General features: G+C 34.3%; 1 long non-coding RNA gene across 1 annotated transcript in view; it reads left to right on the top strand.

Moving 5' to 3' along the window:
• The window catches only part of LOC123571888 (uncharacterized), a 338,367-nt gene that overhangs the window by 276,406 nt on the left and 38,122 nt on the right, over nucleotides 1–23,839 (top strand). The gene's annotated exons all lie outside the window — the stretch shown is intronic.

Below are 23,839 nucleotides of genomic sequence, written 5' to 3'. Positions count from 1 at the left end.
AAAAAAGACAGAAAATCTGACATTTGAGATCATATAGATGAAACTGGAGGATCTTATATTATGTGAAATAAACCAGGCACAGAAAGACAAATACTGCATGTTCTTACTTAGAGGTGGAGTCTTAAAGTGTGGAACTCATAGGAGCAAACAGTAGAATGGTGGTCACCAGGAACTAGGAGTTGGGCGTGGATTGGAGAAATCTTGGTTGAAGGATACAAAATTTCCTTTAGGAGAATAAGTTCAAGGGATCTATTGTACAACATGGTGACGATATTTAACAGTGTAGAGTATACTTGTAAATCACTAGGAGAGTAGATATTGTGTTATCACCACAAAAAGATACATATGTGAGGTAATGCATATATTAATCAGCTTGATTTAGCCATTCCACATTGTATACATATTTCAGTACATTATGTTGTACTCCATAGATGCATATAATTTTTGTTTGTCAGTTAAATAATCAATATTTTAAAAGTTGCATAAACAAATCCTTATGGTAGAAACTTCTGAATAGTCCTAATTTAACTTTATGGCAAAAAGTTGTTCTGCTCTAAACCATTTAAAGGTTTTGCATACAACTCCATAACTAATTGGGAATATAGACAGTAAAAATATCTCACTTAACTAATAGGTAGACCTCAGCATACTCAATCATCTTGAAAAATACCCGGTGTTTGTACTCTGTTCTCGTCCCACAGCTCATTCCCTAATACGGTCACTATGCATGAGAGGCCCACGTGGGTGTTAGTCTAGCTTTATGAAAGTCTTGATATAATTATTGTGTGATAAAAAGACTATTGTATTGGCAGAATTGTAAAGATCAAAGTCAGATTTCTGTATGGAGAAATCTGTTTTACTTGAAAGTATAAAAGTAGAAGTACCCTTGGTTTTAGCTGGTGGTGTATTAGTTAACTATAAATGAGACATGTCCTCAAATGAGAAACCATTGTTTCAGAAGGATTAGAAAGCAGAAATTTGATCATTTAACTTTGAATGCAGTGAAGAAAACCTAAAAAGCAAACTATTTTTGTGAAGTGGAAGTAAAAATACCCCCTTCTATTCTCACATGTACTACTGCACTTGCCTCCTACTTTGGGTTTCTGACTTCAGTCTTGCTTTTCTCATCTGGCATTCAAAACTTGACCTGTGTTTTTTTGTTTTTTTGTTTTTTGTTTTTTTTGTTTTGTTTTGTTTTGTTTGTTTTGTTTTTTTGAGACAGAGTCTCACTCTGTTGCCCAGGCTGGAGTGCAGTGGCCGGATCTCAGCTCACTGCAAGCTCTGCCTCCCAGGTTCACGCCATTCTCTTGCCTCAGCCTCCCGAGTAGTTGGGACTACAGGCGCCTGCCACCTCGCCTGGCTAGTTTTTTTGTTTGTTTGTTTGTTTTGTATTTTTTAGTAGAGACGGGGTTTCACCGTGTTAGCCAGGATGGTCTCGATCTCCTGACCTCGTGATCCACCCATCTGGGCCTCCCAAAGTGCTAGAATTACAGGCTTGAGCCACCGCTCCTGGCCAAAACTTGACCTGTGTTTTAAAAACCAATTCTGATCCTACTTAAACCTTCAATACCTCCCAATGACTACTTATCATTGCATACAGTATTTTCATCTCTAATTGCCGTCATATACTTGATCTTTCTTCATGTAGTCATTTAAGTTTTCGTACTCCAGCCATACTGAATTACTTGAAGTTCCTTGATTGTACCCTACTCTCTTAATCTCAGAATGGGGCACATGCTTGTTTTTTCTTGTACCAGCTAAAAATCTCTGTGCTGCAATTTGTAAAAGCCTCAAAAGAAACTGTATTAGACAATAAATATATGATTTCATGGATCAGGACATTCAGGACAGTTCCTACAACAAAGAATCCACTTAACAAGATCATCAAGGTCTTGGGTTCTTTCTACTTTTCTTCCATTATCTTTGTTCACTACCTTTTTCTTCAAGCTGAAGCAAGACGGCTGTGGCAGTTCCAGGCATCACAGCAATACACAGGGATAGGAAGAATGAGAAGAGTCAGAGTTTAGTTACATGTTCATTCTAAAACATTGAAAGTATCCTTGGACCTGTGACTCGAAGTGAGGGGACATATTTTGCTCCCTAGCAGACATGTATCAGTGTCTGAAGATATTTTTGGTTGTCACAAGTTGAGGTGTGCAGGGTGGGTTGTGGGGGGAATGTGTTGGGTGCTACTGTCATCTAGTGGGTGGTAACACCCTGCTGCTAAACATTTTATAGTGTATGGGACGGCTTCTCTTCTCATACTGCCTGCTTAAACAAAGAATTATCCAGCACCAAATGTCAGCAGTGCTATGATTGAGAAACCCCATCTTAGACCAATCAGAGCCACTCCTGAATCTGGGGATAAAATTTACTTCTTCTGAGGTACATGGTGTATACAGGAGGAGCAGGTGTCTGAGAAAATCTGGAATTTTTAAGAGGGAAAAAGAAAGGGAAAGAATATTGAGTTCGTAAGCAACAGAGTCCACTATACCCTACCTGGTTTGCTCTTTTCCTATTCTTCACCTGTTGCCCAATTCATATATACTCTATAGGCAATACTTTTTCAGACATCTTTTCTGTATATAGTCTCCTCCTCTCAGTCATTTTCCCTTGGCTACAATGCTGGGATGCATACTTTCAAAAGATTTCAAAAGCATTTGTTATCTCTTGTTATAATATTAATCTCTTGTCATTTAAAAATTTCTTTACTTTTTTAATTGTTTTGCTAATGTGTAATTTCTTTAGATGATAGGGACTATGTTCCATTCATGTGAAAAAGACCTATCAAGTAGCATTGTACATACTGTCCAGTGTGTGAGTGATAAGTGATAGTTCACTGAAGAGGGCACTTAATCTCATTTTAGCTATTTTTAATATAAAAATAAATTAAAGTGTAGTGGATAGGTTATAAATTGTGCCAAGGACATGGAGCATTGTGTCTACAACATAGTAGATGCTCACTTATAATTTACGATGTTAGATTAGTACTCCCACTATTTTATTTTTTAATTTGATGCCATAGCAATTGATGTCAAGTATGAAAGAAAGAATGAGATACACCACTATAAATTGGGTTTGCTGCAGAAATGGTTGAGAATAGATTCTATGACTCTAGGTTGTCTTGGCTCATTTTCAGGATGTAAAAGAGTGGAGAGAGTGCAAAGAATGGGGCAGAATTTATCGAATAAAATTATTTGGAGACATCTATTTCTTTGCTTTGAGGTACCTCTCTATAGGTGTTTTAGTGGAGGCAGGGGCGAGATTGTGCCCCTCCTTTCAAGGAGAAGTGTGGTTCCATGAGTCCACTTGAGGACCCTGAAAGGTGTCCCCTGCAGTTAGGAGATACAGTGGGCTGATGCATGCCCTGAGACTAAAAGACTTTAAAGCAGGGGTCCCCAACCCCTGGGCCATGAACTGGTACTGGTCTGTGGCCTGTTAGGAACCAGGTGACACAACAAGAGGTGAGTGGAAGGCCAGTGAGCTTTACTGCCTGAGCTCCACCTCCTGTCAGATCAGCAGTGGCATTAGATTCTCATAGGAGGGCAAACCCTATTGTAAACTGTGCATGAAAGGGATCTAGGTTGTACCCTCCTTGTGAGAATGTAATGCCTGATGATTTGTGGTGGAAGTGGAACATCTCAAAACCATACCTCCCACCTCCACCCCATCTGTGGAAAAAATGTCTTTTACAAAAGCCCTTGTGCCACAAAGGTGGGGGACTGCTGGTTTAAAGCAACCTGAAAAAGCAGGATACAGATGACTGTGTTGTATTCTACTTGTATATATCAGAGTATGTCAAGGAAAATAAAATATCATTCCTGAAGACCAGATGTGAGATATTTGAGAGAAAGAGCTGACATATGGTCTATAGTGTCCTATTTAATAGGAGATTACAGGACAAGAGGGACTTTAGCAGTAAGTCAAATAGGAATGTTGGATTTGTAGGAACCTTGGAGAGTTACAAGCATAGGCAAAAGGCATCCAGGCAAGTCAAGGGAATCTCAGAACAGATTTTCAGTAAATCTGTAAGGTGCTCTATATTTATAACTCATGATGACTATAAGATTATCTGTTACCTAAGTATGAATGCAAAACCACATTCATTTTTTTCTCCCAAAAGCAGGAGATTGAACTCTTGAATAAATTTAACAGTGATGACAGGGGACAAACATAAAGTTGTGCTTTGATTACTTAATGCATAGGCACATACCAGTTGACAGTTACAATGACAATGATGATAAAATAACAGTGTGCCTAACAAACCACTGGTCCATCACTCTGTACGTTTTTCAGAGTTTGCATTCTGGACTCAGACTACTTGAGTTCCAGTCTTTCCTTCATTGAACAAAGATATTGTGAATATAAGTGACATTATGCATGTAAAACAAATTTCCTGGTTCTCAAAAATTTAGCTTTTATTTTACTAATATACTAACTATGCTAAAGTTACACATCAGGGCACAGATTTTTCAAAAGTTAAGACTATACTTTTTTGAAGTAACTAGATACTAGGTAAATGTTCACAACTAACAGCTAGAGAGGACACCTGGGGTCCCTCCTTACCAAACCACAGAAGGGTTTGGTGAGCTGTGGAGGTGTCAAGACCAAAGTAACCTTAGAAGATGGACTATAGCCCATAGCCAGACCCAGTTGTTCATTACATTACAAAGGTAAGAATCCAGTGTATTTTCTTATTCTGTCCTGGTAATGGACATTCTTGGTCCATCCTATAGGCTATATTTAATCCATATCTGGTAACAGCTTCTAGTTAATTGCAATTTTGGTAGTGCTTTCCAGAAGCAGTCAGCACCTGGAAGTGAATGCAGATCTTTGAAACTGACTCATATCACTATATTTACCTTTCTGGGACCTAAAACTCTGAGAAGTTACAGAAGTTGCAGAAGTTAACCCTGCTTTGACACCTGGAATCTAACCCAAGAACATCCAGGTGTGCTTACCTCTCCACGAGCAAACACTTGCTCTCTACTTGCCACCGATACTCTCAATGGCTTCTAACCATGTTGACATTTCTGTTTTTAGTATATGGGGCATCATAGCCACTGCCATCATGAAAACATCTTGAGATGTCAGTATTCTGTCTTCTAAGGGAATGAGCTATTTTTGGATGTATATTCTTAGTAAGAACGTGTAAAACAGAAGAAACATTTATGAGAACCAATACAAAATGGATAAGCAATAAGAATTTTTATGGAAAATAGTCATTTTACCAAATTTCTTTTCATTTTAGCTTCACCAATTGAGAGGAGAAAAATAATATTTTGACACACAGTAGGTACTTCAATTCCAGTCTGACAGAATCAATTACTGGTCTTGTTGAAGTAATGAAAACAACGTTTTGATTTGAAACTCTTCTGGTAAGAATGTAAATAGCTGTGTTTCATGTTCCTTCACAGCAGCTTCATTTTTGAAAACAATTAATATCAAAGTGTATCTTTCATTTCAAAATTAGAGAGTTTATAGTGGATTTGTGTTAATATAATTTTTATTGTATTTCAGAAAGCAGAATATATTCTCATTAAAACAGCAGGAGGAAAATAAAGAAATCTCGATTTACTTAAGGTGACGTTAAAGTTGATAAATTGGAGATGCATGTGAACTCTTCAATGTAGACTTCTGCATTCAGGGGTCCGTAAGATGATGATAACGTCTTCTTAGGTAGGAAGTTCTAATAGAGATATGAACCAATTTAGCATATTCCCGAGAGGAAATATTAAAATTAAGAGAATGGAATAAGATTTATTTTTAGTGCACTACTTTAAATTACTTTCTGTACATGTAATGCACTTAATATTTTTTGAAAAGATGCATTTTAGTATCTTGAGGTCAAATACCATCAGTAGAGTACGTTTTTTTAAAGTGGCTTTTGTAAGCAGCATAGTATCTTCTCTCTGCTTAATTTTCTCCATCTTTACCATTATAATTTTGCTTTCAGCACCATCACGTTCACTAGAACTCCTAATATGGCCTTCTAACTGCTCATCTTGCTTCCGTTCTTGTTCCACATGCAAGTCCTTCACTAGCTGAAACAGAACTATGTCACTAATTTACTTAAAACCTTTCAATAATTTCCCACTGCACTAAAATTCAAAAATGTTAACCCAACCTACAATGCCCTTCGTGATTTATCCACCTCTCCAGTTTCTCTCACTCTTGCTTACTAGGGTCCTTGAGTTCTGCAAATTTTAACATCTAAACTCTATGCCATGGCCATAAGCCTCATGTTCTTAAGCTCTGCTAGTGTTGCTCCTCTCCCAACTCAACAATACTGGTCTCTAATTACTCATTGTCTAAACACACCACATTCATTTCCACCATGGAGTCCCTGAATTTGCTTTTTCCTCTACCTGGAACCTTCTTCCCTATCTTTGCTTGGCTGGTTCACTTTTGGCAATCAAAACATAATAACCACGCCTGCTAGCTCCACCTTTGGTTCTCTTTTCTTTCTTTTGTTATGATTCCACATTCCCATTTGTAATTTTTGGTTTTACTAGTTTTCTGTTTGCAGAAAAGTATTATAATACGAAAACCAAGAAACAAACAAACAAAAAACCTCACAATTAAATTATCACCTCCTTAGGAGGTGTTTTTCTGTTCAACAAATGTAAAAGTCATCTCCCTCCTATCCCTAACCTCAGTTGCTTTCTGTTACATTTTCCAGTATTGTTTCTTTTTTTTATATTTTATTTTTAATTAACAAAGCATAATTGTATATAATTACTAAGTGAGATGCTTTTGATACATAGTGCGTGTGCTGTGAATTCTTATTAAATGGATTGGGAGAAAAGTCAATATATTGAGACATTAATGAAGAAACCTAAGAAGCTTTTTGTTTTTCTTTTCATGGAATTGCCCTGAGTAAACCAGGTTAATAGGGTTGCATTATCCAAGTTATATGTGATTTCACTTTATAGTGATTAATGCTTGTTAATAAACAATGGTGTCTAAAAGCAATATTGCCTAATTTAAAAATATATTAAATCGTAGTATTTCTCTTGCTGTAAAATAAGAAAGGAAGATCAACTATGTATTGATATTTTCATAGAACAGGAATAAAAATATTCTAAATAGTCATCCTAAAAGCTTTATACCTCATTCACTTTCTAGTATGTTTTGCCTCATTTTATGTTAAGCCAAGTACATCATGATACAGGGTTTTTTTTTTTTTAAATAATTAAGGACTTATATATCAAGATGCCCTTGTGAACCTGTTAAGACATAAGTAAGACAAAATTATAATTTTACTTAAGGCTATAATTAAAGATCTCAAATGAGCCTTTACCAAGGACTTCTAATAAATAACTTTCATCTTTCATAATAAATTTGAGGATGAAACACTGGAAAAGTTATTGCTTTTCCATTCAACCCATGGATGAGAGGTTTACTGAATATATAGAAGTTGTCTGTGGGTGATGTAGAAACTGCAAAGCTCTTGGAAGCTGAAGGTCTTGGGGGACTTCTGGATATATGACTTTGCTAACTGAATTAGAGCATTTTACTCTTTTTCTCTCTGAGCTTAAGTTTCCTCACCTATCATTGGGCATAGTAATACGCCTCATGGGTTGCTGGTAAGACTGAACAAGTTAATGCATGTGAAACAAAGTTTCTAAACTGTAAAGCACTTATAAGTGCTAGTTATAATTATTTTGAAAATGTTTTCAGTCTTATTTCAAAGACCTCCATGTAGTTGAAAGAGTTCGTGACACGAGTAAAATGGCTCATAGGCACTGAAAATTTCCAAGTAATTATCATCGGTCTTGACCACAGAATTGCTAGTAGAGAAGATGAAATTTCAGTCTCAAAGGCAAAGGCACAGTACCACTCACTTGTGGATTCCTGAGACTGAAGGCTGAGGACTGCACCATTATCCTTCCACAGTGTGGGCTGTACACACACAGGCCAAGCATATTTGTCTGTTTACCTTAGTCTTCCTTCTGACTCCATAATCCTGGCTATATATGGCTCTGGAAGTAACATCAACCAGCTTGCAATGATATATGATTATTTAGATGGTTAAAGTTACTGGTCAGTTAAGATACCAAGAAAATCAACAACTGTCAGAAAAAAACAGCACAATTCAGAATTGGGATTGTGGTATGTACCAAGCAGAGAGACTGTTACCCATTCAGGGAAATACAGACTTCTCGGTAGGTTGGGTTATTCCTGACATCCTCTGTAGCAAATCTTCTATGATGTCAGGATCCACTTATGTAGTCTCAAAGGATTTGAGATGGATGTAGATCAGGGAAATTTCCCAAATGGGTAAATCCATTCCAACTTTCCGGGACATGAACTATGGTCTTTGTGATTTGGCCATGTTACCAATATTATGGCCCTAACAAAAGACATTCATTGAGGTCACTTTGTTCATACTGTAGTAGGATGATCTTGTGATATTAAGGAATGCAAAAATGCCCTGAAAGACATGACAACCAGAATTGTCACAAAAGTAAAAAGGCGTTTTATTTTTTCCACCGTGGAGGCCGCAATAAGCACCAGATATTGGTAACAGAGACTACTGCATGACTTTTTTGGAATGATTTTTTTACTCCCCCAATCCCTACCTTCATAATGAAAATGGTCCATTACATGGCTGCCCTTCCTTGAAGCATACAATGCTTATGTTTTCCAAGAAATGAGATAACATGAGTCAGCCTATTACATATTCTAGACATAAATTCAGAGCTGATTATTGTCAATGGAATTTGGCCCTCATCAAAATTCTTGGAATAAGCTCTTAATATATAATGAAATTATATTCTTACAGAATTTATTTATGATGTATATAGTTGGAGCACTAAGCAGATTAATTCTAAAATTTTCTGACTCTGTGCTTTGCAATCATTTATTTAGTTAAACCTATGGACAAACATTTTAGAATTTAAGGATGGATGAATTTTTCTTTATATTCCCATCTATTTATAATCACCCCGAATATTTCTGAGGTTTTTCTTTCATTGCATATGTTCGGTGAAAACTCATGCGTATTTCACTTAATAGGATTAATTATCATCTTTCCACTAATTATAATTGTCTCCTCAGGTAACTGTATAAGTTAACTTTGGCAATTTGCACATACAGAATAATATTTTGTAGAATAATAGCACAATGTACTGCCAAACAGAGTAAAGAGCATAGCATAAGGGCATGAACACAGAAGAAAAGAAAAGAGTTCTAATTTATTAAGCTTTTCTTATGTGTGTTACTATACATCTAATTGCAAATTGTGCAGCTGAATATATTACATCCTCTGTATATAGTAATAATCCTTAATGCAAACCTTATGACAGTAGGCATTTCTACTAAAAATTACTTCTAAAACATGTAACTATTTCTCTCTTCTCTTAATAGATATTAGTATTCTAAGATCTTGTTAAATAGCTTATGCTTTAAAAGATAAATGCCCTCAAAATTGGTAATTTATATGCAAAACAAGTGAAAAAGCCTTTCTTCAAAGCATCTATCCTTGAATGTACAAATTAAGGCTTTCTTCATTTATGAAGCTTATTTTTTAGCTGTTATTTATACCTAATGGTTAGTTTATATGTTACCACATTAAGGAGTCAGTGTTTTGAAGATGCCATATGACACCAAAATGGCCATCTTTTGAAATTATGGGATGCTTCACTGCAGAGTCAGACTCTAATCTGCAACCAATTTGTGTCAGCTTTCTGCATAGAAAAGATCTCAAATCCTCTCTTAAACCAGGAATCAGCTGAAGGTTTGTCTTGGTTTCATGAGCCCAGCGCAATTAGGCGGCACGTGAATGTGGGCCACATGCGTTTATTGCTCTTCCTAGCATGTGTTACTTTGATGTGTTAGGTCGGAAGGCTCACTCTTTTCTGGGCAGCCTTCCTCCTGGGTCTTTATACTGCTTAGCAGTTGAGTCCAGACTTTGAAACACAGCCTAATTTAGAGGCAGATGCTGCAGCTGCTGCTGTCATTTCAGATGATTTTTTTTTTTTTTTTGCTTTGATGTCAGCTTAGAATCTTGGGTGTTGTATCAGTAAAGCAGTGTCTGCAATTCACAAAACAGAAAGCACACCATTTAAGCTTTTGTTTTAGCCTTTAAATAAAATTTCAACACCTTCTAAACTATCAAAACATTGTAGTTGAGCAAAAATATATGGAATTATGTACATTACTAATTGGCAGGAAGGAATGAATAAAGACTATGTAGCTCTATGGGTATTAATTTAATATCAGAATTGCTAATATCTGATAAACACTGATAATAAAATATATGAAATGTAAATAACCCTCTCTTTTCATCTTGCTCTCTTTCTCTCTGGTTAATGTGGCACAGTTTTTCTCTTCTAAATGTTTGTCTAATTTTTTAAAGCATTTTTATATTCATAATTATTTTGTTGTGAACTATATGCTTTACCTTACCAGGGAGTTTACTAAATCCTTTGGGGACAGGACCAATAATGGACCTGTTTATCTTCATTTTCGCTAATTGAAAACCCTAGGTATGAGAAGTCTATTGGATTTCTAAATTAGAAATAACTTCGGCATCTCCAAATTGTCTGTTACTTGATATGAAGAATAGTTTTAAAGAATAAAAGAATTGGAGATTTGAGAGTTAGTTGCTAGTGAACCTATAGGACTATATTGATAGATTTCTCCTTTCCTCAGCCAATACAAGACCAAAAAGGTGTGGCAGATTCCTTTCTGTGCTTTCCCTGTTGACAAGAAACATTTATCATCAAGGGATATCAAAACAGCAACTGCCTAGGTGTAGCAGTTTTGTTTCTTTCTTTTCTTTCTTTTTTTTTTTTTTTAAAGGTTTGACATTGAGTACACATGGACACAAAGAAGGAAACAGGAGACAAGAGGGCCTACTTGAAGGTAGAGGATGGGAAGGATGGAAAACTACCTATCTAGTACTATGCTCACTACCTGGGTGATGAAATAGTTTGTACACCAAACCCCAGCAATGTGCAAGATGCCCATGTAACAAGTCTGCACATGTATACCCTGAACTTAAAATAAGAATTGGAAGGAATAAAAATAGGTTTGAAAGAAGTAAACTGCCACTGTCTATAAGCAAGAAAAGAGAATATACAGATTTTTTAGTTTGACGTAATTTTACCTAATACAGAGAAAAACTAATAATGACTTTATTGTGGTATATTGATAATAAAACAAGTCTGAACTCTAGTTACCCAAACGTATTTTTGTGAAGATCATCTGTTTTTTTTCCCGTAGAAATGGTCATTACAGTATATTCTGGCAAGAGTTCTTTCAAAATATGGCCATTATAAGTTTTCTCCGTGGGCAAGAACATTAACTGTGGATGATAACAAACAAGGTTTTAAAAAATTGGTGAATATTTATCCTAGCTTCATTTTAATATAAAACATTGGAAATAACCTAAATATTCTAAAAAGGAATGATTAAGTTAAATGTTGTGTAGCCACTCAATGGAATACTATGTAGTCAATTAAAACGTTTATGTAGAGTTTTTACTAATGCTGCACAACTACATAGGAAAATATAACAAAGTTAGGGACAATGAGAAAAGAAATCCATATCATGATCATAGTACCTGTCTGGTTAGTTGGAATATAGGGTTATTCTCATTTCTACTTTTCTATATATTCAAACAAATTTTGTATTGAGCAGTCATTTATAACTTTTTATAAAGTAATTTAAAATTATTTAAAAATATCTATAAATGTTCTATTATGTGCAATGTACTACACTTACATAAATGGAATTTGTTCAATAGCTGTGTTTTGTAATTTAAAACAATTAAATTAAATTCCATTTAATTTCTTACAGTTAGTATGGACATATGAATATATAATGTAGATGGAGTTTTTCTTTTACTTTTCCTTTTTTGGCTTATTTTCAATGACAGAATTTTAATTTTCTCACTTTACTTTGATTATGCAAGGTATGTCAGTACTATATAAAAGTAGTATAATATGACTTCATTTTATTTTCTTATATTTTAAAAATTGTGTTGGATTTTCTAATTGTGACTAAATGTGGTGATAATAATAGCTATGGACCCTTGAATTTCCTAAAAATGAAAAATTATTTTTAATAGATAATAGGAAATTATAGTTAAATAATGATACTGAATCTGGATGTCAGGTTAAATTTCAATATACTTAGACTGTCAATATAATAGCCCGTATGCACATGTGACTAGTTAAATTTAAAATAATTAAAATTACATAAAATTTAAAATTCAGTTCTTCAGTCACATCAGCCTCATTTCAAGTTCCTGTAGCCATATGAGGTTAGCGACTATGGTATTGGACAACACAGATAAAAAATATTTTCACTGTCACAAAATGTTCCATTGGAAAGCACTGATATAGACAATATTCTGAATAATTAGTACTCTACTCCTAATTTTATCCTTTATAGCATGTTCATAGAATGAAACTTGCAGATGATTATCTCAACTTTAGTTTTAAATTTTGCTGTTTCATAGACATTTTTAAGAGAGAGTCTCTCTCAGCATGTTTTATTTGCCATGTGTGTTTTTGTGACAAAAGAAAGTCGTATGATTGAACAATAGCCTGTACTAAAATAAAATCCATATTTCATGCCTTTGTTCTTACAATATTTGCTGTTTTCAAAACCCAGATTTTTTTCTTTCTTTCTTTCTTTTTATTACTTTTTTTTTTTAGCATAAGCAATAGGGCACAGAGCCCTGTGCAAATAGAAAGTGTGGGAAACACCTGGAGGCTACCAGCCAGTTAAAATGAAAGGTGAAAGGAAGGGGTTCTGTAATCACGAGAGAATAAAAGAGAAGATAAATCCAACTATAAAAATATTGCTTTAAGTAAAAGTAACAATAAAAATAAATAAAACAATGGCTGAAATATTCCAAACATCTTTTAAGGTATTATGTGTAATCTTTTGTAGCACACTAGAAATCTTTTCCTAAAGAGTAACTGTGCAGAGTATTGCACAGATAGTAACATTTAAGATCAAAGGAGAGATCAGAGTCATATTTTTAAAAATAATACTTTTCCTTAAATCATAAATGTAATAATTTTCAATACAAGAATTGTAAGAAATATAGAAAAGCATAAACATGGAAGTAAAAAGCCTTTTTTATATTTTTGCATATTCTATTGCATAATTAATATATATTTTATAGAAAATTTTTACTCTAAAATTTTTTCACGCATTATAAGCATTTAACAAAATAATTTAAAATTTTTCATACAATACAATTCTAATTATTTCACTTAAACATGGAATTTACTTAACTGGTTTATCACTTCAGAATATCTAGGTTATTTTGAATTTTCTAATTTAAATAATTCTACCATAAACTTTTTCTTGCATGAATTCTTGTATACATATATCATTATGTCCTTAGCATAGATTTCCAAAATTAAAATTGCTCCATTATGGATTGCAAGTTTGAAAGACTTTTGCTTTTTATTAATAAATTTCCTTATAAATTTGTGATGATAATGTACATTTCCACTAGCAGTGAATAGTAAAATTTAAGATCAAAGGAGAAGTCATATTTTTAAAAAGAATACATCTGTTTTTCCTAATATATCACTGCTGGAATGGCAAATAAAGGAGTAGTATTACTAAAGTTGGACATTATCAAGAATAATTTCATATTCATTTATGGTTGATAATAAATTTGAAAGATACTACTGTAAAAACTTGTTTCGAAGCATGACAAAACATCATATATTAAATTTCAGTTCTTCAAAGAATAAGATATTAATTAGCATATAGAAATGGCTAATAAATTGCATATATCACTTCTACTTACATCCGTTTAATAAACACTTAGGCACCCCTAGTTGCAAAGGGATCTTGGGAACATAGTCTTGGCCTAGTTGGTCATGTGAGAATCCAACCACCAGAAATAGAAGTCCAAATAGTTCTGCCCATTGCATCCTGGGCTGCTGTTTAGATCCACCATGCACTGGTTCCTAATTTGTCAGAATCTGGTGAGACAGGACACACACACAGGTTATGCAAGGTGAGTTTATTATTTACAGAGAGGCAGCAAGGAACAGAAGGTCTCAGATCCATTGTGAGGCAGCCCCTCAAGGCCCAAGAGAGCTAGCCAAGATGGATGAAATTTTGATGCATGCCTCACTTACACCACCTCAGAAGTAATAAGACTCACTGGACAAAGCTTCGAAGGACATCCAGCTTCCAAGGAAGAAAAGAGAAAAGCCTGGGCTGTCATAGGCAGTTCCTCACTCATGATGTAACATTCCCTAGGAAGAACAGGAACACTGCCTGGGCTGTTTCAGGTAGTTTCTCCTGATCTCAGGACATTGCATTCCCAGGACATTCCACAGCTATTCTTGAAAACTACAAGCAAGAGGTGGAAGGATAAGGAAAGAGCTGGGTCAGCCCAAAGCTGCTGGAGAGCTGTACTACAATATGTTCCCTGCTAAGACTTAGTGGGGTGACCATTATTTAACTATGAAAAGAATGAAGAAAAGAATGGATAGTGGAGGGGGGCATTTCATAATTAACTAAACCTACCTACTGATTCCTCATTTCCCCAATGATGTTAATATTCAGTTTAACCAAATTTGGTTTGATAAGTTTCATATTTTGTCCTGTATCATGTTATGTTGGAACTTGCTGGTTGTGTAATCATACCTTTTTTTCCCCGGAAAGCTGGAGATGACCATAAAGGTAATCTACTCTGATTCTTACATTTTATTGTTGAGGGAATTAAGCTTATAGAAGAGTGCTGCTTAGCCCAGATTACTTCTGTTAGTTAATGATAGAGTGGAGCCATCAAAGACCCTGCTTTAAATATAAAATTTGTTCACTTGGGGTTTATTTTCTTAAAAAGTAGTATAAAATATGAAACCATAAAAAGATATATTCATACCTTAAATTTTTTTTCATTTAATCCTAAAACATTGTGGAAACAGAGATGTTTCTGTTTATAGAATGGATATACTGATTGGAGGTCCCCAATATCCTTCTTGAATAAATCTCAACCCACTTGAATTATCTGTAATTTCTTGTTTCATTTTATTTTGAATAGCAGCTACAATTTAAAAAAACACACATTTTAAGTAATCTGAGTTGAGGGTTCTTCTGGACTAGAAAGACTATTATTTTTCTAACCTTACATGGTGTCTTGAATATATCTAAATCCACAACATTTTCTTAAAGCCTTTGGCCTTTATCTAGTTGTATCAAGGTACTCAACTCTCATGAAAACAAAAATTTTATTTCTGCACTCATAATCCACTGGATTATGAAATAGTTAATTAACAGTATATAAATTCAGTAATAAGCCCATTTGAAATAAATACTGTCGGTTCAAACATAACTGACTTCTATTAAACACACAACTCAACCAATGAAGCAGACATAGGAGGGTGGGCTAAAGAGTTGATGACAAGCTCAGTGCTGTGTGCTGTATGCGTCAAAAAGTACTTTATACAAGGGGAATGGAGAGCTTTTAAGAGAGCATCTATGGCACTAAATATGAAATCAAAACTAATCTTTGTCTGATCACTCATATTTAAAAGATTGCTATTCCTCCCCCTTTGTTTTTTTACCATTATGATCATATTCATCACTATTAAAATTTGAGATCTAAATACAGAGAAGATCGTATGAGAAATTGTGGAATTCCAGATGTTAAGATATGATCCCTAACCTCAGGGGATTGGAAATACTGTATAGTAGGGAATCAAGAACATCACAGTAAGAGTTCTGAAAGTCTGAAAGGAAATTAAAGAGAATTGGGGGTTTAAGCCAAGATTTTCCATACTTTTCCATATTTTTCTACACCTTCTAAGAAAAGCTAATATGCTAATTTTATTGAAAATATCAATTTTTACATAATGCTGTTAATTCCATACATCAACAAAGTGACCAAATCTATAAAGGTACTAAACAAGTAATAAAATTGTATAAAATTCAAACAAAATTTTACTTATTTACCTGATCTTCACAGCATTAGAAACAGATAAAATGTTCAACAATGTGTCTTTAAGACTTTGAGAATCTACCCTTCAGGTGTCTTGCATAGAAGCAAGTAGGCTTGATTAGTAAATACCATCGTAAAGCAGAATTTGTGGAGTCTGAAGATGCAATATATCTCGAAAACCTTAGTCACTTATAATTAAGTTAAATTATTATGTTAATAGTTAAGATAAATGAACATACATATAGCATGTACTATTATGCAGTCATTGAAATACTTTTATGAAAGATTTTGAAAATAATGCTGAATATTCATGGGTATATTTTTTGTTGTAAAACTATGAAATAAAATGGATAATAAAGTATAATTACAGCTGTGTAAAAAGAGTCATATAAAATGCTGAGAGGACCTATATTGTAAAGATTATTGGTGATTTACATTCTTCAATTATACTTGTTACCAGTAAAAAAAAAGATTATTTTAAACAAGTATTACATGGATTTCAGTTTCTCATATTCTACTATTTAACAGATGGTGTGTTTTAAAATCTCCCCCAAAATTTATGAAATCACATAATATTTAATTGTTCTCAAATCTTGGTGAGGATGAATTTCAGGCTTCAATAGCTATAGACTGTGGGTGATCCACCTATCAAAAAAGACAAAAACAAGGTATTGGCATTTTCAGTTCCTCATGCCCCATTTACTGACTCGTGCTAAATTTATATACTGTAGAAGGTAATGTAGCTGATAAAACTTTCTCTAAGAAAGAGTAGCATTAGCAAATTAAAATAAAATGAAAGATATTTTTATATACAGGTAAAATAACTCAAAATTTTCTTATGGAATATATTTTTTCAAATATATGATAATAAACGAAGACTTGCTACATGACAGCTATAGACTTAGTACATTCCAGTTTATCAAAATCCATTTAAAGGTTAAATAACATTTGGATATTCTAGTTTGTCAAGGAATTTTGTAGTAAAGGTAATGATTTCATAAAAATTGATAAGAGAAAATGTAACTAGTAATGGGTTGCTGAAGTGTTGAGTAGGTAAGCAAAAAATAAAAAATTACTATCACCAATTTGTTTATTGTGTACTGTGCAGTTTCTGTGCCTCACCTACATTCTTCTTGCCTGACTTTTGTTAGAAAAGGTCACATTTTGAGTAATTGGCTGAAAGTATAATTAAAGCTAATTATCAAGTAATGCAAGCAAGACTGCATAATTATAGAAATGATTTTTACAGTGATAAACTATAGCAGAAAGTTAGAGTGTTACAGCTCCTAAAATACATTTTTTCTTTAAACCTTGTTTAAATTGCTGACATGAGATAAAATCATGAACAGGTATGAAATTATGCATATATTTGAAAATAAGTTTTAAAAATTATTTTTCTCTTCAATTAACCCAGTGTATCTATATCTACCCAATTTAAATGAACCACGAAGTTCATTTTACAAATGAAATCACAGAAAAGATAGCTCTTTATAAATGAATAAACTATATAGGATAGTAAAGTCACATTTATTTTCAAATCTTATGGCTAAAGTCTTTATGGTTTCCAAATTTTAAGACATTTAGTGCAATGTTAATTGAGTAGTACTACAAAATGCAAAGAATTATAAATATATGGAGAAAATTAGTTAATAGATATTAATTATAACATGCTATTATTTTCATTTATTTAGATTATTCACTATCTTATATGCACATATGTATCCAAAATAATGCTATTACCAATTGAATGCTTTCCTTGGAAGAAATTTATATATTCATTCCCTAGGGTTCCCAGAGACCTTGAACACGGACCTTTTCTATTGCAAAGTTCTACCAACCTCACCATCTCCCAAATAAAGTAAATAGAATAAAGAGAAAATTCTCATTCCTCATATGCCAATTTCATTTTGTTATAGTAGATTTAATAGTGACAAGTAGTAAGGAAACAGAATTTCTGACTGTCCCATGGTACAGATTGAATTGGGCTTGTGAGTTCTAATACCCCATAGCTCAGTCATCTTCAGTTTTCCTCAACTCTCTTCTTTTTACCTCTAACCGACCTCCACAGTTCATTGATGCTCATTTTTCAAAGTATTTTAAATCTCATTGCACTCCTACTGATACTTCTTTTTTTAGACCAGTATAATTATCATTTTACTATTGCAATAGTCTTCTAATATTTCTGCCATTTGACAATCTGTTTTCCTACAATCCGTCCTTTTTTTCTGTGAAAATATCTTCCTGTTATAGACATCTTCTACAGACTTCCATGACTTCTATGTACAATTTTGAGTAGAATACCCTGATATCAACCTTTTTCATATTGCAGTAAAGGACACAGTGATTCAGAATGTGTTTTAATATAGTATCTAATATTGAATGAGTCTTCTTTTGGTGTCATTAGAATGCTGATGTATTTGTTTAAATAAATTTCCTCTTGTTGATTATTGCGTGCCTTCTGTAGTACGATGTTTCTATTGGTCACTTAGGTTTGAAACTACTCAACCTTTTTAATGTGTCTAATGAGGCTTAGCTAGCAAACAGTGAGGCCTAGATTCACACTCAGCCATCTTGATACTAATACATGAACGTATACAGTGTTTCTCAAACTTTAAGGTGCATATAAGTCACCTGGTATCTTTCAAAAATGTAGATTCTGATATAGTGGATCTAGAATGGGACCTGAGATTCTACATTTCTAATAAGCCGGCAGGTGGTATTTTTGCTGCTTTACAATATACCATAGTGCCAGTTGCAATAATTATCTATGTATATGCAACCCAGGGAAATACAGTTTTAGGAAATAAGCAGTTAATTTATAAAAATTGTGGAGCAGCCCCTACAAAGGGTTGGATAGTATCTGTCCTTTTTCCTCAAAGAGAGTACAGTTTACAAAAGAGAGAAAATTGAGAATAAAAGACTACTGAAATACAGGGCAGAAAATTACATTAGTCAATAGAAAAGGCACAAAGGAGGATGTTTTATGAAGTGCCAATTATGTGTAATAGAGGAGGAAACAATAAAAGTTTCAGAAAATGTGTTAGTTCAGGCTGCTATAGACAAACTGGACAGCTTAAACCGTAAACATTTATTTCTTACAGTTCTAAAACCTGAAAAGTACAAGATCAAGGTATCAGCAGATACAGTGTCTGATGAGGGCCCTTCCTAGTTTTTAGGTTTGTATCCTCATACGGCCCAGAGAGAGAAAGACAATCCTTGTATTTCTTCTTACAAGGATACTAATCCCATTCATGGGGACCCAACTTCATGACTTCATCTAAACCTAATTAACTCCTAAAGGACACATCTCCTAATACCATCACACTGGGAGTTAGAATTTCAACACACAAATGTTGGGTGCCAAAAAATTCTGCATATAACATTCTACTGTTAACCTCTCAAATTCATGTCTTTTTAGAACACAAAATATATTTATTCCATCCCAACAGTCTTAACTCATTCCAACATCAACTATAAAGTCCAAAGTCTTATCTAAAGATCATTTAAATCAGAAATGGGTAAACTCTGATGTACAATTTATCCTAAGGCAAAACTTCTTTGCAGCTGTGAGATTGTGAAACCAAACACGTTATATGCTTCCAAAATATATTGATCAGATAGGTTTGGGATAGACATTCCCATTCCAAAAGGGGGAAATAAGATTGAAGAAAGGGGGTAAAAGGTCCCAAGGGGGCCCAAAACACAGTAATGTGTACCCTAGGTGGTCTTAAGGCTCAAGAATAATCCTCTTTGGCTCAGATGCTCTGCTTTCCAGGCCCACTAGGGTGGCAACTTTACCCCAATGACTAGGCAGGTTGAGCGTGCCTCTTCAACTTGGTAAGGCACTGCCCATGCTAATACTGGAAGATGTGCAATTTGAGAGCTTTTTCAGAGATAAGTAGTATTTCAAGAGGAAAGATATAGGTGTAAGAAGTCTAAAGGACATTGTGGAATGAAGAAATTGCTAGACCATAGGCACAAAAGTAGGTCACTGTGAGGCATTTGTAGGAAACATTAAGAAGTCTTATTTGGTTGTGCTGTTAGGTGAGTAACATATAGAATAATAAAGAAGGAAACTTAGAAGAGGTCTAAAAAACAAAGAAGAATATTTTAAGTGTCAACCAGATATGAACATGGCGTATATTCCAGAATGCTTCTTAGACCAGTCTAGACTAGTGATCCCTCTTAAAGCAGCAGAGCCACTTTTAGCTTCTCTGTTAAACTCAGAAAACATTTACTGAATGAATACTTAATGCAGTGAAATGATACAAGGTGTAGGAAGCAGAGAATGGGTCCTAAAAAATTATTACACAAGTGAAGACATTTTTCACCACAATTTTGTAATAATGAACCAGGGATGGCATAATAATTATAATTAAGGCCATGATTGATGGTATAAAAATGAATTCTATCTAGTGCCTTTATATATGGCATATAGGTGACACTATAATTATGGATGGCAGGAAGTAAACTACTTAAGAACATCCTTAGATTCCAGTCACATACAAGTCTTTTATTTCAAATTCTATTTTAGATTCAGTACATAAATGTGCAAGTTTGTTACTTGAGTATATTGTGTGATGCTGATATTTGGGGTACAAATGATCCTGTCACCCAGGTACTGAGCATACTACCTAAGAGTTAGTTTTTCAACCCTTTCCTCCTTGTTTCCCTCTCCCTTCCAGTAGGTACCAGTGTCTATCATTGTCCTCTTTATGTTCCTGCAAGTTTTTATAATACTCCTTCTTTATAGGCAGACATTCTGATTTAACAACTTAAGAAACATTATTTATGGCCTACTGTAATCTCCCGTGGGCTACTCTGATCTTGATTATTTGTGCACAGTGGAAACAATAGAGTCCTTGATTGTGTCCCTTCTCTCCACCAAGTCACCAAATAAAGACATAATCTAAGTTAAAAACTGTGCTTTCATTCCCTTTGAAAACTGGGAGAAGACAAAGGTGCCCTCTCTCACCACTCCTATTCAACATGGTATTGGAAGTGCTGGCCAGGACAATCAGGTAAGAGAAGAAAAAAATAGTATTCAAATAGGAAGAGAGGAAGTCAGATTATCTTTGTTAGCAGAAGACATAACTCTGTATTTAGAAAACCCCATTGTCTCAGCCCCAAAACTCCTTAAGCTGATAAGCAAATTCAGCAAAGGCTCAGGATACAAAATCAATGTGCAAAAATCACAAGCATTCTTATACATCAATAATAGATAATCAGAGAACCAAATCATGAGTGAAATCTCATTGATAATTGCTACAAACAGAATAAAATACCTAGGAATACAACTTACAAGGGATGTGAAGAACCTCTTCAAGGAGAACTACAAACCACTGCTCAAGGAAATAAGAGAGGACACAAACAAATGGAAAAAGAATTCCATGCTCATGGATAGGAAGAATCAATATCATGAAAATGGTCATAGTGCCCGAAGTAACTTATAAATTCAATGCTATTGCCATCAAACTATCAGTGACATTCTTCACAGAATTAGAGAAAAACTACTTTAAATTTTGTATGGAACCATAAAAGAGCCCGTATAGCCAAGGCAATCCTAAGCTAAAAGAACAAAGCAGGAGGCATCACACTACCTGACCTCAGACTATACTACAAGGCTACAGTAACCAAAACAGAATGGTACTGGCACCAAACAGATATATAGACCAAAGGTACAGAAGAGAGGCCTCGGAAATAACACCACACATCTACAACCATCTGATCTTTGACAAACCTGACAAAAACAAGCAATGGGGAGAGGATTCTGTATTTAATAAATGGTGTTGGGAAAACTGGCTAGCCATATGCAGAAAACTGAAGCTGGACCCCATCCTTACATCGTATACAAAAATTAACTCAAGATGGATTAAATACTTCAATGTAAGATCTAAAACCATAAAAACCCTAGAAGAAAACCTAGGCAATACCATTCAGGACATAGGCATGGGGAAAAACTTCATGACTAAAACACCAAAAGCAATGGCAACAGAAGCCAAAATTGACAAATGGGATCTAATTAAACTAAAGAGCTTCTGCACAGCAAAAGAAAGTACCATCAGAGTGAACAGGCAACCTATAGAATGGTAGAAAATTTTGTAATCTATCCATCTGACAAAGAGCTAATCTCCAGAATCTATAAAGAACTTAAACAAATTTACAAGAAAAAAACAACCCCATCAAAAAGTGGGCCAAGGATATGAATAGACACTTCTCAAAAGAAGACATTTATACAGCCAACAGACTCATGAAAAAATGTTCATCATCACTGGTCATTAGAGAAATGTAAATCAAAACCACAATGAGATACCATCTCACACCAGCCTGAATGGCTATCATTAAAAAGTCAGGAAACAACAGATACTGGAGAGGATGTGGAGAAATAGGAACACCCTTACACTGTTGGTGGGAGTATAAATTAGTTCAACCACTGTGGAAGACAGTGTGGTGATTCCTCAAGGATCCAGTACCAGAAATACCATCTGACCCAGCAATCCCATTACTGGGTATATATCCAAAGCATTATAAATCATTCTACTATAAAGATAAATACACACATATGTTTATTGCAGCACTATTTCCAATAGTAAAGACTTGGAACCAACCCAAACATCCATCAATGAGAGACTGAATAATGTGGCACATATACACCATGTAATACTATGCAGCCATATAAAAGAATGAATTCATGTCTTTTGCAAGGACATGGATGAAACAGGAAACCATCATTCTCAACATCGTTTCTCAGGAACAGAAAACCAAACACTGCATGTTCTCACTCATAAGTGGGAATTGAACAATGAAAACACATGGACACAAGGAGGGGAATATCACACAATGGGGACTCTCAGGGGGTGAGAGTCAAGGGGAGGGATAGCATTAGGACAAATACCTAATGCATGTGGGGCTTAAAACCTAGATGATGGGTTGATGGGTGCAGCAAACCACCATGGCAAATGTATACCTATGTACCAAACCTGCAAGTTCTGCACATGTATCCCCAAACTTAAAGTGAAATTAAAAATAGATAAATAATAAAATAAAAAGAAATAAAAACTGTGCACTCTAAGCAAATTTTGATTCAAGTCATCCCAAATAAATATGGAATTTAATTAAAATAGTCTTTTTTTTTCATTTTTAAGCAATCCATCTGGCCTTGTATTTAAGTTAAATCGTTGCTACTTAAATTCTTTCATATAAATTCTGGAGTTGCCACTGCCAACAAGCAATCTTTTCACCTTGGCCTTGCAAATTCCTGGAATTACAGGCATCAGCCACTGTGCTTAGGCCTATTGATTGTTTCTTTTGTTGTCCAGAAGATCTTTAGTTTAATTAAGTCCCATTTGTCTATTTTTATATTTGGTGCATTTATTTTTGAGATCTTAGTCATAAATTTTTCACTGTTTAGAGGAGTTTTTTCCTAGGTTTTCTTTCAAGATTTTTATAGTTTCAGGTCTTGCATTGGCGTATTTAATCCATCTTGAGTTAATTTTGTATATAGTGAGAGATAAAGGTCCAGTTTCATTCTTTTGTGTATGACTAACCAGTTTTCCAGCAACATTTATTGAATAGGGCATTTTTTCTCCATTGTTTGTTTTTGTCAACTTTGCCAAAGATCAGTTGGTTGTAGTTACATGGCTTTATTTATGGGTTCTGCATTCTGTTCTATTTCTATTCATCTAGTTATCTTTTTTTGTACTAGTACCATGCTGCTTTGGTTACTATAATCTTGCAGTATAATTTGAAGTTAGGTGATATGATTCCTCTGGCTTTGTTCTTTTTGCTTAGTATTTCTTTGGCTATTTGGGCCCTTTTTTTGGTTCTGCGTGAATTTTAGAATTGTTTTTTCTAATTCCATAAAGATGGCATTAATAATTTGATAAGTTTTATGTTGAATCTGTAGAT

The sequence above is a fragment of the Macaca fascicularis genome, chromosome 2 (genome assembly GCF_037993035.2).
Source record: "Macaca fascicularis isolate 582-1 chromosome 2, T2T-MFA8v1.1".
Classification (NCBI taxonomy): Eukaryota; Metazoa; Chordata; class Mammalia; order Primates; family Cercopithecidae; genus Macaca; species Macaca fascicularis.
Note: the sequence above shows the minus strand (reverse complement) of the source record. Positions and strands in the feature narration are given on the sequence as shown.